Here is a 14558-nt window from a genome sequence, read left to right as displayed (position 1 = left end):
ATAATCCTTTGAATTATCTGCCTTTTTCTCGTTGGGAGTAAATTTGTTGCCTAATAAAGGTGTATATTTGGTACCCCATCCTTTATATACTTGTTCCAGTGTCTCACCAACTAGTTGTTTGGGATAACCCCTTTCCAAGAATTTTTCCATTAAAAATGAAAATTCTTTTGTAAATCTTGATGTTGGGAGGTCATTCTGGCTATTCTGACAGCCTGTCCTTTAATAATGCTTTTCTTTTGATGTAGGGGGTGTTGACTGTTGAAATGTAAATAACTGTTACACCATGTATTTTTACGAAAAATGTTTGATTTAAAACCAGTGGTCACTTTACTCAAAGTTATATCTAGATAGTTTATACTATTATATTCAATTTCATGGGTGAAGGACAAGAAAGTAGTCGTTTGATTAATGTATATCATAAATTCATTTAAGTCCTCTGTGGTGTCATCCTCCCATAATATAAAAATGTCATCCAGGAAACGAAGATATATTTTTATATTTTTCTGGTAAGGGCTCTTAAAAATGTGTTCTTCCTCTAAGTTTATAAGATCAGTATTAAAAATGCATCCCTATTTTGGGGCTGTATACCCACATTATTGGCTTTTTCCAGGTTTTTTGTGCAAAGAGGTTGAGAGCTATGGTGAGAAGTGAGAACTCAATTTGCTAAATGATAGCCATTTAAGTTTCAGTCTTCCTATCTTTCAGGAAACTGCTGATATGGCATAGTGGTATGTTGCTCTGACTGTAGAGCACAGGGTTCTGGGTTCAAGACTTGCCAGTAAAATGCATGGTGGTAGTACAACATTTTATTCTAGCAACTTTCAAAAAATATACAAGCAATGTTTAAAATGTGTCCCTGGTTTTTGGCCTTTTATTAAATTATACAAGCAATGTTTAAAATGTGTCCCTGGTTTTTGGCCTTTTATCCCCCCCCACCAAAAAAAAAACTGAAATTGTAAATAAGTGCAAGAAGCTGCGCAAGATGCCTATGGCTTACACTACTGTCATTCTATTTATAGTGTGGTGTGGAAGTAGACTTTTATGATGGTAATGTTCTGAACTGGGCAGTTTTGTCATTATTGGTTCATGTATTTTGTTTCATTGCCTACAGCCTACTGGAAAAATGTTCAAACAATAAATGTAAAATGCGCTCTGTCTAACAAGTGTGCTGTATTATGCAAGGAATATAATTTAATAAAGTCAGGAAGGTGTATCAAAGAACACATGTATGTTTCTTGTTTTGCGTGCAAGGGGCGAATGATTTGAAAACAGCCCAATGGTAATCTTTATCCACCACTGGCCTGATGCATTTTCTTTGGATGTGGTGTAGGTTTCAATGCTTTTCCAATGAATGTGAGTTTCAAGGGCAGAGAAGTTGTAATGCCAAGTCTATTTTCATTGTGAGACAGTGTTGCTTTGTTTAGCAAATATCTATTGGTGTTTGTGCATTGGGCTATAAAATGTAAAAATAAAATCCAAATAATCATTGTAGAAGTAAAGCAGTATGCACACATTAGTGTTTATGGTAAATGAGGCAAAATAGCCATGTAATGGGACACTGGAATGGCTTCATGGAGACTCTGGTGCCATATTTTGGTTGTCTGTTCTTCAGTTTACATTTGAAAGTTGGTATCCCACAATTCCATTGGAGTGGGCAGTTACATAATTATGTATGCAGATTTTGTGTTAATCAGCGTACAGATTTGTACCTATTTTTCTTGGGCCTTGTCCAGATTTTTGATGTTTCCAGGTTGAGAGGTATGACTTCAACCCTCAATACTTTAACAGCAATTTGGCAGAAAAACACAATTGTATGAGAAATAGAGCAAAATATGAGGCAAACTTTGAACATTATGAAAAATTCTGTACAGTTGAGAGATATGGCTGTACAAGCAGCTGTCATTCTGTTAGCATAACATATCTGCACAGGGGCTAACTTAATGAGAGGACAAATAAGTAATAGGGACGTACTTGACATAGATGTCACATGAGAATGTGTTCAAATGTAACACTTTCAACCTCTTAGAGTGAGAAATGTGGACAAACCCATAAAAATGGGGGGACAAAGAGCCAGAAATAGGGATGGATTGTCAATATTCCACGTCCAAAAATTATGAAGTTGATAGAATATATAGGCTGTACATTAGCATGAACTTTTTGAAGAGCATGAAATTTAAAATCAAATGTCAGTCATCAGTTACTGACTACATTCTGCAATAACATGCCATTGATTTGCCAGGAAAACAACATGTTATGAGGAGAACATCACAAATATGAGTAAAAAAACAGACATTCTGCACAGATCAGGACAGTTGAGAGGTATGCATGCAAATGTCTGTAATATTGAGTCACAGTAGTCCAGAGAACATCTTGGTGATATGGCAGAAAGTCACATATTTAATAAGGAAAATATCTGGGCATCCTGGGAATATCTGGACATTTCAGAGGTATGAATGTGAAGTATATGGTCCAAACACAGTACATGACAATGTACTTACAGTGCAGAGTAATGTGATTTCCCACTCCTACCATTCTGTACTGAAGCAGTGTTAATAGTTTGTAAAAGGACAATGAACTGCCATGTAAAATGATCACTCAAGGGAAGTATGTGTATTGAATAGGGACACATGGACGGATTGTAGAAATAAACACAGGGAAAGAATACAGGTGAAACTCCTGCATGTACAGCAGATGAGGGCATTTCAATGGAAGATAGCTGTAGCAGCAAAACCAAGGACATTTCTATTATGGTACAGTATGGACTGTACAGTAAAAATGTGTTGTCTGTGACTGGCACACAAGGTGACACAACAATGGGTAGGATGTCTATGTGAGATAAGCATCCTTAGATGAATAATGCAGAGGGCATCTATCAGGGACCTGACATACAAGTGGGGTAGGGTGCATACAGGGCAGCTGTGCAAACTGATATACCTGAATATGAGTGTACTCTCAGCAGAGGTCTCCAACATGGTGGCCACAGGGAAAGGATCATGGTAAACATTACCAGAACCAACCACAACCATGGCCAATATCTGAATAATACCACCACTACTCCCATGCCTCTGACATATGTGATGTGAAGTGGTAACAGATGAGCCTGCATACACATTGGACAACTAGTATGATACATCCACACTCTATGAGGGTAATCATGCACACTGTCCTGGTATTGTAATATCTGCAAGAGGTTTTAAAGGGGACACTGGTATACCTGTATGTGACAGTATGGGCTCTACAGGCTAGTTGCATTGTGTGTGCATGGCATACATTAATGGGACAATTGACACTGTCACAAATGATATACATGCCATTAATGTTATCAACCACTTACGTATGCAGTATATGCATAAAGTGAACAGGTAGCACACATGTATCTGGTGTGAAAACTTGATTGGTGTTCTGCACCATCAGACAGTCATGTATATTTCACAGAAAGAATACCTAGATATGAAGAATAAGCTGTGTGACAGCGCACTGTGATAAAGGTGGTGCACTTCAGTTACACATCACTGGAACGTGAGCAATGAGGTACACAGGGAAGTGGGCATTATACTCAGTCATTGGTGTGATGAGGGCTATGAACCATGACTTTAATATACCCTCTGATGTGCATGTTCATCACATACCCAGTACTTGTGTTACAGTCAAGGGAGTAGTCAGCACTGTGACCACATGCTGCTCCTGGATGTACCACTTACCTCTACATCAGGACACAGGTCACATACCTATTGGTCTGATTATAGCATGTGATGTCTACATTATAGTTGAGTGTTGTGTCTGTTTCCTGATGCAACACATCCCTTCATGTAAAGAAAAAACATGAAGTGAGAACTAATAAATGACTGCAAACACCAGGATGTATAGTTTAGCACTTTCATTCGCTTTAATTGCACAAACTTCTTCAGAACTCTAACAGCAACATACAACAATCATGCCTTTAAATAAATTTCAATTAATTGAATAATTAACCAATTACACTTCAATCAAAGAATCTTAAAAAAAAACAATACAAAACCACTACTTAATAGTAGTGTATATAATTTAAAAGACATTTCACGTTTAAAGTACCATTTAAACTAGGAAACTCTTCAGCATCTAAAAATACCTGCCAGCTAAGCTCCTTAATTTCTAAGGCAGTATTAAAATCAAAAACAAATGGTGTCATATTAACATAGACTAATACAAAAAAGACAAATTTCTTAAAGTCTGAACATTCCATAGTGTGCTTAGCCAAATCATCATTCACATCTTTATTTCTGATGGCTAAACAATGTTCATATATCCTTTTATATAGAGCCCTAACAGTTTTGCCTACATAAAAATGGTGGCAAGCTGTGCAAGAAGCTAGATACACTACACCACAACTTTTGCAATTAAATCTACCTTTACTGGTTACCAATTTTTGAATATGAGGAAAATAGATAGTCTTAGAGGAGTCAGTGTATCTACATTGCTTACAATTATAACAAGGATATGTACCTACAGCTCCCTTATAAAAACCTGGAGAAGAATATTCACCTATATCCAAAATAGATTTAACACTAGCCACTTTCTTGTAAATGAACATAGGATGGTCACCCACCACTTTAGCCAAATCCCTATTGCCAATAACAGCCTTCCCGTTTTTACAAAGGGCCTGTTTAATTCTCTGAGAATCCACATAGATTAAAATAGGAAAGCCACAGTCCATTTTTGTGTTTTCCCCTGAGTAATTAACTTTAGGGGTATCCCTCCATGTGTCTCATCAATACAGGTGTTGTTGTGACTGTGGCAGCAGTCTCTGGTATGTCTTGATACTGTGTGTATTATACTAATATCACAGTTGTAACCAATGATTGCCCACAAGCTGTAGTCCTTCAGACAGCTGTTTGGACACAGCATGTATTTGTCATCTGTGATGTCCATCACTTAACTAAGGGGCAGACAAGGGACTAGCAGACACACCTGATGGACTGACCTGATCACTGGACCTGAGATATATGTCATGTCACACATTTTAACATTGTGATATGCTGCATACTTCATACACTGATCTAAACATTTGAGGATATAGCTGTTTGTGCCCACATGTGACAGTCTTGATTGAATACCATAGTGACATTTTGTCAAATGCCTTCACCTGTTCAAGCTCCACAAGATGATATTGTTGTCATCATGCATGCCCTTGATGGCCTCTTTGAGTACATCTATCAGATGTAATGGACCTGATATAGCAGTAACAACTCATATAGGTCTGTTGCATACATCTGGAATATTACTAGTATGCATGTAGAAGAGGTCCATGATGACATGTTGGTGTACTGCACAGTCAAGGAGACTCAGGATGTCTCTTTACATACATCCATCAGGTACTGTCCCCCCAATGCATGTGGATGCATGTTGATGTACACTCTTGTACAGAAAGACAGGCCATGTGGAGAGTGTGTTAAACTGTGTATTCCACCATATCAGGAAGGTGTATGTGCTCGGTCACACCTTTGCTGAGCTGTGATGCCACAGCAAATTGTTTCCATGTGATAGGCCTGCAGTAAGGTAAGATAGTGCACACTGCCTATTCTGACCTTCACCAGCACTTTGACACAATCACACATGGAGTAATCATTGACAAAACCCCCAAGCTGGGGATAAAACTTTACTTCAGTTGACAGGTATACAATTAGCTCCCTGACAGAACATATCATGTGACAGTTGATGAATCAACTTGTACCAGTAGAGCTGCCACCATTGGCAACCCCCAAGCCCCAGGAATCAGTGCTTGGCCCTTCACTGTTGGAACTGATTTCAGTTCAGGCTAAAGTGTATGACCTTTGGCTTACCAAGTTTGCTGATTCTTGCATATTGTGCACAATCATGGAGTCTACCAATGGTGATAACATAGTACAGGAGGAGCTAACACACACAGGTGAATGGTGACAAAGGCACATGATCTATAAATACATGCAGAAATGTATGCTTGTAAAGCTGTCCATCTGAAAAGTGGAGTTCCATGTTACGTACAGCATTGACAACAGTCCTACTATGCAGAAACCCAGTGATACAAGCACTGGGAACACATTTAGATAGTAAACTGAACTTTAACCACCAAGTGTGCAAACTGCTACTGAAAGCCTATATTGTGCACTTCATACATCATGCCATCATATTAACATCTTAGGGTTGTATGACACCATTTTAGTCAAACCGCATTACAGCACTTATAGAGTATAATGCTGTTTATATCATGTACCTCACCAGACACATGTAGCAGCTGGCGAGACCACTGGACTTTCTCTGTAAAACAACACAATGCCTACACACCATGCCATGATATATGTGGATAGATTAAAAACCATGTCACTGTAAACTTTATTGTATAGGATGATGTAACATCTGTATGGCCTCCCAGGCCAGTCTCTGACCCTGCCCTGGTGGGAGAACTGCATATCCAAAAATGTAATACAGCTGATGACATCAGCAGTGTCTGCTGAGGTCAAGATAGCAGTGTCCCACATGCTGGTATAAAATGTTATCTGCAATGTCAAGCAACAGCTCACATACCCCTCCACCAAGTTGCCCACAGTGAGAATAGAGCCCCCATTAATTGAAGTACACAAACCTCAGAACACACGTCTTAATGTAAGCACCACTACTCAAGTTTGTCTTAGAGTGTATCAAACACTTTATAGCTGATGACAGCAGCAGTATCTGGGGAAGAAAATGTGGTAATAACAGTGTTTCACATACTGGTGGAAAATACTCTCTGTAATGTCAATCAACAGCTCTTTGTCTCTCTCTCTCTCTCTCTCTCTCTCTTTCACACACACACACACGCACACACACACACACACACACACACACACACACACACACACACACACACACACACACACACACACACACACTATGTTGACTGCACTCAGAATAGAGTCCATATATATGTAAGTACACAGACTACAGACTACAGACTACATTGCTCAAGTTTGATTTGGAGTATGTGAAGCAACACTTTATAGCTGATGACATCAGCAGTGTCTGGGGGGGGATTTGTTCATAACAGTGTTCCACATGCTGGTATAAAATGCTCTCTGTAATGTTAGGCAACAGCTCAATGCTCACACCCCCCTCCAAGTTGACTGCAGTGAGAATAAAACCCCTACCTTTCTAAGTACACAGACTACAGAACACAGTACATAATGCAAGCACCACTGCTCAAGTCTGACAAGGAGTGTGTCAAATCACACTTTGTAGCTGATGACATCAGCAGTGCCTGGGAAGGAGAATATGGTAATAGCAGTGTTCTACATGCTGGTGTAAAAGGTTCGATGCAATATTAATGAATAGCTTTTACACACACACACACACACACACACACACACACACACACACACACACACACACACACACACACACTTGACTCCAGTGGGAATAGAACCCCTAACTATCTAGGTACACAGCACCCCTAACTATCTAGGTACACAGCCTACAGTACTCAGTACTTAACACACACACCACAGCAGAAATCTGACTTATACATGCCTGCAGGTGAAGCTATAGTGCTAAAAAGAAAAAGAGGCAAATACTAGAGAGTTAAAATGGCAAAAATTTTAATTTAAATAAAATTGGGTGATTTTGTCCTCTAGTAACAATGACTTCATTTGAAATAACTCAATTTTATTTAAATTAAAGTTCTTTTATGGTTTTAACTCTCTAGTATTCACCTCTTTTTTTGTTTTTCTTAGTTTGTGTAGAATTTCTTGATCCTGGTGAACATATAGTACATGACATTAATTGACCATATGGGAGACAAGAGTTTGGGATGCCTGCATGAAATGGATGTGTATGCATGTGCAAGTATAAAAATACAGGCAATCCATGTCATTGGAGAAGTAACTGTAGGATGCACACTTCTGCTCTTCTGTCTAGACACACACACACACACACACACACACACACACACACACACACACACACACACACACACACACACACACACACACACACACACACACACACACACACACACACACACACACACACACACACACACACACACACACACACACACACACACACACACACACCAAATTGACTGCAGTGAGAACAGAACCCCTACCTATCTAAGCACACTGTTGAGTACAGAACACAGTACTTAATGCAAGCACAATGACATAAGTATGATTTATATAAGAGTGCAGGTGAACTTAGAGTAAATGACAGCTCAGCAGGTCATGTGTGAGACAACAAGTTGTGAGGTCTGCATAGGCACATAGCTTCATAGGTTTATATAAAGCTACTAGCCTACCAACACGAGGGTGTGTAGAAGCCTAATTGTGTAAAAACACAAGTACCCTCACTGAGCATAGTTGGATAATTGTTTTTAGCAGAGCATGTTTGTGAGCAGTGCCAGCTGGCCCTGTCCATGAAGGACATAGGTGGAAGCTCAGAGGTGACTATATAATCATTCAACCAGTAGACAAGGTTGACATTGAACAGAGTCAATGAGAAGTACTGCTTCACATGCAGTGGGAGCCTATTTCAGCCTGTGGGGTGACACCTATGTCCCTCATAAACAGGCCCAGTTGTTGCTACTCACAAAATCGTTCTGCTAACAATGACCATTTAAATATGCTTAGTAAGAGTACTTGTGTTTTTACACAACTAGGTTTCTATTGCCTCATGTATACTGATAACCATGTACTCCTAAAACTAATCAATACAATATGTGAGAGATGCTAGTATACAATGAATCTAGAATAAATGCTCTCACTCTGTCTCTCAGATAACAGCAAACTAGATAGCAAACAGGTTGTCAGCATACACACTTCCCCTCCTCAACAAACCAAGTGCACAACACATAAACCCACATACACAGAGGTACTCATTAGAAGCTTACTGAAAAAGCAGAGACCTCACAAATGCAAACCTGCTGCACACATGACAGTCCCAACGTAACCCACAACACATAAAAACAAATGTATCAGTGTCTCACCCATTAAGCCATAAAGCAATACACCTAAAAATCAGTGTCTTGGTCATAGTTGAATCCATAATGAGACACATAGAATTCCCCCTCACCAGGTTGTAAAAGAAGAAAGTCACAGTAAACTGTCTGTCAGGTGCCAGGATCCACAAAGTCATGCGTGCACTCAAGCCACTCAACAACAACCACACTTACACCTCTGTCGTATTCCATGTTGGAGTAAATGACTTGAGATATACCTCACTGGACTGTATGAAGAGAGAGATGACTAACCACTCAGAGGTATGTCCGTAGCCCCAAAGAGCATTCGGCCTTCACCTGGATGATGCCTCAATACCAACAAAAGAATTGTCAACTTCAACAATTGGCTTAGCTACTGGTGTCACTCCAGGGGGATCCAATAGTTGTCAGGCTTGGATGATATGGTTGACAGACCACACTGCTTTGCCAGTGATGGTCTTCATCTGTCACCTCTTGCCTTTTGGTTATTGGCTAAGGTACATGCCTCACCATAGTGACTTTTTTATGCAATGTCATAAGAACAAACTTCCTGATGTAAAAATATCCTCAAGGACAAACTCAAGGTTATGCTGCTTAGTGCTAGGAGTCTAAATCAGAAACTACACTCAATGGATACATTTCTTACTTAGGAAGATGATGGTTGTGCAAACACAGAGACATGGTTTAGGGTCACAGAGAGTACTCTGGCCATGAAAGACTATTATGCTTTCCAGACATTCAATCCACAAAATAAATGTGAAAGAATCAAAGGAGGATGTGTATCCATCTTCATAAATGTTGTTCAGCAGTATGACTCTATAGAGTTATTGCAAGTCTGACTAACTGTAGAAGAACCCCCCGTCCATGTAATTGTTAGCTACAGATCCACCAAAATAAACCATGAAAACCACACATTGCCTTCCTTGACCTACTTAAGTAATTCATAATACAGCCAAATACCTGAGGCATGGGTAATCATAATTATCTTGCCATTGATTGGGATACATATATGAGGTCAAACATGCTCTCCCTAAGGTTCCTGCACTTTGTAAACATGAATGGTCTGGAACAGTTAGTTTGCACCCCCACAAGGGCCTCAAATGTCCTTGAACTAGTACCAACATAGTAGATTGCTGCACCACTCCCTTTGTGAGACCCTCCCTGGTAATGTCTGATCATAAATCAATCACATTAAATGTAACAATTATACCTGACCCCAACTCATGATTCAAAAGGTGGAAAACTATCTGAAAAGCAAACTATAGCCTCCATAGCAATGGCATATATAGTTTTAAACCTACTGCCACCACTGACAGTAAAGACTCCTATATGAAGATGTACACATATGGCCTGTATAAACACCAGTGTTCAGACTTAGCTTTAACAGAATGGATCAAAACTTGCTCACAAAAAAATGCCCTGGTGGACATCTAGCATAAATAGATTTTACAACAAGAAAAATAAACTGATGCCCAGAAATAAGAGGGAACAGTCTCAACAGAAGAACACTCTCCATAGCTGATCAAGCAAAGTAGACATCATGTAAAGTCCTCTAAGGCTAATTATGAAATTAAATTAGCATCCATAGCTAAGGATAATCACAAGGTATTCTTTATCTATGTCTGTAATGTAAAAGGGAAAGTCTGGATTTGCACCAAATTCAGAGGGGACAGTACCACTCATACTGAACCTGAAGACAGTCAATCCATTAGCAAACAGGTTTGGCAACAGTTTCACACTCCTGTCTTCACTAGTCATACCCCTCAGCATACCTGTTAACAGTTCTCTACCTATTATATCCAAATAACTGGTCATAATTGCACTCGTCAATGCCAAAAACACAGTCTCTATGAGACCAGATAACATCTCAGGATGCTTGCTAAACAGTCTAAAGCAAGAGTTAGCAGAAACACTGGGTACTGTCTTCAACCACATTCTAAGTACTGGCTTTGTCCTGGCAGAGAGGAAAACAGCAACCTTAATACCCTTGCACAAAGGGGGGGGGTCCCTCAAGTGGATGGTGCAGTGGTTGTGCTGTTGCCTCACAGCAAGAGGTTCTGTGGTTTGATTCTTGGCTGGGGTGCCTTCTGTACATTCTCCCTGCATTTGTATGAGTTTCTTCCCATGTTACAAAGACATGCGTCTGGAATATTTCTCCCTGGGCCTCTTTTGAAAATTGGTTTTGGGGATCACTTCTGTGGCACTGCTTGACAGGGGCACAGGAAAATATTTTTCTTGGGTGGTGAAAGCCAGGGAACCTTTCTGGCTAGGCTTAAATAGACCCCAGGGCTGATAGCCTAGTACCTACCTATGAACCTATGAACCTATGACCCAGGAATATTTACACTCATAAGCCTGACCCGCCTTCTCTGTAAGGCCATGAAGAAAATCATATTGGACCTTATCAACAAGGACATTGGTGACCTTCAAACTCTTTAACTGATGCACTTTGGCTTCATTAAGGGCAGATCATGCCTGCCAAACCTAGTGGAATTCTTCAATAGTGTAACCAAAGCCCTGGATGAAGGCAAATCAGTACATACTGCCTATCTCAACTTGCCCAAGGGCTTTGACACAATCCCCCACTGAGGCAGCATTGCAAAACTCACCCATGAGGGGATTAATCCATATGCCATTAGATAGGTAGCCACCTGGTTCACCAACAGAATGCATATAGTCATAAGTAAGGATTCCACCTCTACCAGCAGACCTATTATCAGTGGTGCCCTACGAGGGTCTGTGCTGAGCCTCCTACTGTTTGGCATGTATTCCTCAGAAAATCATGGGAATAAAGTTGGCCTGTGGCTCAACAATTCCCATAGACTTAAAGTTAATCTAAAATAATGCACTTTTATACCTTTTGGCAAAGGAGAAGTCTGTGCAAATTACACTATTTATAATACCCCCTTATGTTCTAACCCAATGATTAGAGATTTGGGAATGCAGGTTGATGGCAAACTCACCTTTGATTATCATGAGTCCACAGTGCTAATGAAGGCCCTTTATGTTGCACACCTCATAAGTGAGGGCATAACATCCAAGATTAAGAATGTTATGACCTCACTGTACTCATTCCTCATCAGACCAATAAAAGAGTACAATGCTCCCTTTTGTATGTACATCACCAGGCACCTGCAATAGCTGGAGAGACCTCAGATGTTTCTCACTAAGAAAATCCAGGGCCTCCAAAACTTGACTTACATGGAAAGACTGAAAGCCCTGTCACTGTACTCTGTATCCTACATGCTGCTAAGAGGCAACTTGTGGTTGGCTTAGAGAGCAGTCTTGACCCCATACCTTAAAAGAAATGTTGCACCTCCCCAAATCAAATGGGACAAGATTCACTCACTCTAGGGACCTTAATCTAGCCTTCAACAGCAACATAACATGCTAGAGAGACAGCTATGTCTCCCAGAGATTGTCACTCATATGGAACAAACTCCCAATTAATGTAAAACTGAGCTCCTCAATTACCCTTTTTAAGGGCAACTGGGACAATTCTATGAGAAATTGTAGATTGACTGCAAGGGTTTCACCTATGTCACTCTTAGATATGATCAACCAGTGCTGATCATGGATTCACAGGTATGAACTGCATATCTTAGTCTATAATGGAACAATGGTACAACTTGGTTAGGCTTGACAAGACCCTAGGGCCATTAGCCTAGTAATCTCCTATGAACCTATGATCCTAGGGGCTATTATGGTAGTAGCCTCGCATGAACCTATGAAGCTATGAACCTCTGCAGGCCTGCCAACATCTTGTCACACACATGGCTGCTGATGTAATGTACTATAAGTTAAGTTGCAGTGTTGTAAAAGGCAGACTTGTGCCATGGTGCTTGTGTTAAGTACTGTATTCCGTGGTCTGTGCATTTAGATAGGTAGGGGTTCTGTTCTCATTGCAGTGATGTTTGTGTGTGTGTGTGTGTGTGTGTGTGTGTGTGTGTGTGTGTGTGTGTGTGTGTGTGTGTGTGTGTGTGCGCATGTGCACTGTTATTAATATATTGTCAATGGACACTGCTGATGTCATCAGCTATATCAGATGTCTGGATATGCATTTATCCCACCAGGTCATGCTCAGACACTGGCCTTGAGGCAAGGCAGACTTCACTTCATGCTATACCAGATAGATGACAGTGATATGGCTTTTAATCTATCTGCATACATCATGGCATGATATGTAGGCCCTTTGTTATTTTCCTGAGAAAGCCCTGTGGTCTCTCCAGCTGCTGTATGTGTATGTAGAGGTACATGTAAAAGAAAGCATTATATTGCATTACTGTTCTGATGAGGTTTGATTGCAGTGCTGCCATACAATCCTAAGATCTGTATATAATGGCGTGACTTATGATGTGTACCATACATTTGTCCTTGAAGATCATTAAAGAGAGAAGTTAGAAAGTAATGATACACACTGCGGTTTCTGACATCAACACCCTTACAAGTGCATTCACTATAATGCTGTAAATGTTTGATGATATCAACTGTCTAACTTTCAAAGGCCAATATAAGTCAAAGGTACAATGACCAGTTCAACAACACAAATGCAGATATACTAAGTACTAAGTTAGCTATGCACCCTAAGCATCAGACACAGCATTTGTATCCCTGAATCCAAAAAGAAAGAAATCAGGGATATAGCACAGTTATCATCACTTGTACAGGGTGTTGTGTTTGTGGGGGGGTCAGGGAGCCTAGGCTGACACAGAAGGTTTGTGAGTGTGTGTGAGTAGGAAGGAGAAGAAGGCAGACATTGGAATAAAACAACAACGTTGGTGGCAGTGAGGCAGACTGAGTAACTGTTGTATTTGTATTTGTATGGGTCCTCCGGGTGAAATTGGTGTGTGAGTGTCTTCATGAACACAGCCAATCTCTGTGCTAGCTCTACTTCTTGGTCTGTTGGACAGGTGTGAACCATGCAAGGTAAGGTGGCAGTTCATCGCTGTTGTCCCAGACCAAGAGAACTGGCTCTGCCAGTTGTTGCACTGGCACTTCCAAGTCACACAGTCAGATGCAGTGCTTCTACCTCAACTTGAATGATGTCTGCTGGATGGGCTCCCTACATGGGGACACCCAGGACCACAACCCCATGGCCTGCCACATATGGGTGTGGACAATAGACTATGGCAACATGATTGGTCATTGCCACGTTAGATGACAGCAGATGATGTGGCTTACCTATGTTCATGAGGATGTCGTTCTCCTTCCAGCTGATGTTCTATGACAGACACTGCTCGTTCCATGACAGATACCCCTCATTCCAACATATCATTCATCCAATCCAATGAATCAATACTGTGGAAGCAATCACACGTGTCACACTGTGCCACATCCAGAACCCTGAGCATTTGTCTGAAGCACCTATGGGAAAATGATGTGCCTCTATGATGGTCCTAAAAATATATTGAGTGTCACAGGAGGTGACACCTGCACCAGATAGAGCACCCTATCAGTCCTCCTGTGGGGTACCTTGCCCACACTTTGGCTATGGACAGACACAACATGCAGTGAAGCCGCATTAGCCACACTTCCCTGATCAATGTCCTTGCCCTCTGTCTGTCTAATATCTGTGGACTCAGTGGCCTACTGGTTG

The sequence above is a fragment of the Protopterus annectens genome, chromosome 9.part0 (assembly GCF_019279795.1).
Source record: "Protopterus annectens isolate FY-2018-M chromosome 9.part0, PAN1.0, whole genome shotgun sequence".
Classification (NCBI taxonomy): Eukaryota; Metazoa; Chordata; order Ceratodontiformes; family Protopteridae; genus Protopterus; species Protopterus annectens.
Note: the sequence above shows the minus strand (reverse complement) of the source record.